The sequence below is a fragment of the Moschus berezovskii genome, chromosome 3 (genome assembly GCF_049115385.1).
Source record: "Moschus berezovskii isolate FMDL1 chromosome 3, NW_MosBer_1.0, whole genome shotgun sequence".
Classification (NCBI taxonomy): Eukaryota; Metazoa; Chordata; class Mammalia; order Artiodactyla; family Moschidae; genus Moschus; species Moschus berezovskii.
The window spans coordinates 105,226,554-105,230,064 of NC_142462.1; the positions used below are offsets into that span (position 1 = coordinate 105,226,554).

Below are 3,511 nucleotides of genomic sequence, written 5' to 3' on the forward strand. Positions count from 1 at the left end.
GTGATTGTGAGCCAAGAGGAAGAAGCCAGTTCAAGGGAAGAAATTCCAGGATATGGGAGGTGAAGCAGAGATGAAAGGAGTGATCTCAAGCAAAGAAACTTCGTTGCTGAAGGTGTGGGATTGGCATTCGAGAAATGGCCTTGTAGTGAGTTAGCGGCTATTCGAATCTTTGTTCTGTGATTTAATAGCTCTGTGACCTTGGGCTTTTACTTAACCTCTCTGAGCCAGAGCCTCTTTTTTCTATAAAATAAATAATAGCATGAATCGTGCAGAATCACTGTGAGAATGTGAGGGAGTATGTGATGCCTAGTTGACACTCAATAAATGGAGGGTCATATTCTTGGGTCAATAAAAGAACTGCTCCACTTCACACCTCTCTTGGGAGGAGCAGGGGCAACAGGGCGACTGCTCAACAGTTAACAGCAGCTCATGCTGCTCCTCCACAGACATTTCCCCTCTTGAAAGCCCTCTTGGAAGCCCTCATGCTGGGTCAGAAAAGTGGGTCCTGCCCCAGAATGACAGGTTTTCCCACCGTGGCTGCCTCTAGGCAGGCCAAGCTGTGGGCTGCAAAATCAAGCTTTGTTGTTGTTCAGTTGCTAAGCCATGTCCCACTCTTTGCAACCCCATGAACTGCAGCACACCAGGCTCCTCGCTTCTAGGCCTTTTGGCTAAGATCAAGTGTAGTACCCCATTTGATGGATAAGGAAACTGAGGTGTTCATGGAAATGAAGTAGCTGACCTAAGATCACACAGGTGTTGAGTAGTGGAGTCAGGATTTGGATCCAGCAGCCTGACTCCTAAGATCATTACACTTTTCAGAGAATGAAAACATACATGAATGAAAAGTGATATTTATTGTACTATAATCTTGCCTGACATGTCTCATAAATATGATGAAGATGAAATGTCTGCTCCTAGGAGCAATCTAAAACATATAATGCGGGTGTATCAGGCAACTGGTGTTTTTCTCAATTCAGGAAATGATTGGTTCACCACAAGACCCTTCCTACACTTGTTACAACTCACACTCCCCGTATCCCCAAAGAAGCCCACCCAACTCAAATAAAAATTGGCATCGATTTAGCCTGACAGTTTTCTGTCACTGATACCTCAGGATACAATATACAAGAGCTATAGACCATGCCTGCGTTTAAGTTAAACACGTGCAAGAACTTTTCATTTAATCGCCGGACTCAGGGTTTCTTGCTCCACCTGAAAAAGTCAGAATTGCTGTAGCACCCCCAGGGTATTTGTTTACCCCGCGTGTTTTTGTATCACTGTTCCCCTTTCTCATGCCCAAGGATCTTCCAAACTGCCTTAACTGGTTGGTATTTGTTAAAGTTTTTTATTCACTCTTCCTTGATTCATAAAACCTAGGATTATGCAACCCCATTATTACTTCTCCTCTTGGGGGACTTAGGTCTTGGGGAAAGGTATCTCGCCCAGGTATCCTTCTTCCTTGCTACAGAGGTGAGCGAAACTACAGGGAGGGAGCTGCAGACCCACAAAGATAAACGAGCTGGACGAACAACAGCGACGGGACAGGGCTGGGATGTAGCTCTGAAGGTTCCCATGACCTCATCAACCTCTGAAGCATTGTTTTTCCCCTGTCACCAGGGCATTCTGGTAACACTTACACACTCAGAGTGCACAGCTGGGGTGGTAGGGCCTGCCTCTGTGCGGCAGGGCGACAATGCAGAGCTCTGCTCGAACTGGAAAAAATCCTGACATTTTATCCCAGGTTCAAAGAATCCTAGCGCTTAAGGAGTTCTCGCCCAACCCCTCTTCCTTCATAGCAGGGATGGCTTATGCATTTCTTGTTCATTTCTCCGTGTGCAGTTTTGGGCTTCCTGACTAAACACAAGGCCATGACCCTCTCTCTCTATGACCCCTCTTACATCCCAGGGCCTAGCATGGTGCCTGGCCATGGTAGGTACTCAGTGAAGACTGAATGGATAAACAAATAAAATTCCAGAGATAATTTGAAAAAAAAAATACAACAATAGAAAGTTGTATTTCTGTTCTTTGTTTTATCATCAGCTAGCTCATGATATCAGGGAATTCTCTGATCAGAAAGTGTTAGTTTCTTTATCTGCAAAATGGGGAGAATATATCAGCCTAATTCTTTTTCAGAGTGGTTTCAAAGCAGCTGGGGAGGCAAAAATTGTTGAGGTTTGAATAATATAACACTCTTTGTAGATATTACTCATTATTATTTATTTAATCAATCTCTTTCAGACTTTGCACAGGTTGACGTGGCAAATCATTTGAACTCTGGGAATGAACACTCCATGTCGTATGATGGAGTGCCTCAAGATTGTTTTAAATCCTGGTACCCTTGGGAGAACAGTTTATAGATGCACTTTCTGTGCTGTTTTTAGTGGAGCCCTGGGTCCACCCCCTAGACCCAGAAATAGTGACAAATGTAGAAGGATGTGAGGGTCAAAACCCAGAGGTTTGTCCCTCGGTCCCAAGGTAAGACCACACCTAGTTAAATGTTAAGTCGCTCACTCATGTCTGACTCTTTGTGACCCTGTGGGCTGTAGCTTGCCAGGCTCCTCTGTCCATGGAATTTGCCAGACAAGCATACTGGAATGAGTAGCCATTCCCTTCTTCAGGGGATCTTCCCGACCAAGGAACTGAACCTGCGTCTCCTGCATTGCAGGCAGATTCTTAACCGTCTGAGCCACCAGTTCCTAGTTCCTTCTGAAGTTTGTGTTTTGAGTTTCTCTCCCCTATGGTGCTTTATTCATGTTGACATTGGACTTTTGCTAAACTATGATAAATGGTGGCACCTGAGTCGGTCCCACCAGCTCTGCCACCTCTGCCCTGGCTTTCAAGGGAGGATGTCACTTTATACCCACAGCTGGCTCCCCAGCCCTAGAAGAGCCTCCACCAATGTTTGCTGATTGAAAAAATGATGAACACTAAGATGGTGGCTTCTGTCTCAAGTAATTCTGGGGACCAGGGCAAGCATCACACTTAGTTGGGATCCTGGAAGATAAAGAATGAGTGAAAGTGATAATTGTAGACTTTTAGAAGTTTATAATGGAAATCGTGTGTGCCTCCCTGAAAAACATTGTTTTTGGCTGTAGGAAGAGACACATCAGCAAGGACAAAAATGATTATCTAGCTATTGATCCTGGGCATAGATGCACTTAAAACATTTTTTGGAATAGGTAACAATCCACATGATTCAGAAAGTCCGAATGGAATATAGTGATTACTCCCTTCACCCTCTCTGCCAGCCACTCATACTCCTCCCCACAGAACAACCAATGCTATTCCTTTCTTTTGTATTCTTCCAGAGATTATTTTATTCAGGTGCAAGAAAAAGTAATCTGCTTGGGCTATAATATATGTTACATATATATGTGTATATGCAGTAAGTATATATTAGCTATAAAAATGTCAGCTGTATATGTATCACAACTAAAATACGTAACAGATACAATATATATATTCCAGATGCTTTTTTATGTGTTGACTTTGCCTTTGGCTCCGTGCTAAG

General features: G+C 43.7%; 1 non-coding gene across 1 annotated transcript; it reads left to right on the forward strand.

The window, feature by feature from the left end:
• The first annotated feature begins 648 nt into the window (after positions 1 to 648).
• Positions 649 to 833, forward strand: LOC129552869 (U2 spliceosomal RNA). The gene has a single exon (XR_008685352.1). It is a non-coding gene; the product is annotated as a U2 spliceosomal RNA (small nuclear RNA).
• Positions 834 to 3,511: the final 2,678 nt, after the last annotated feature.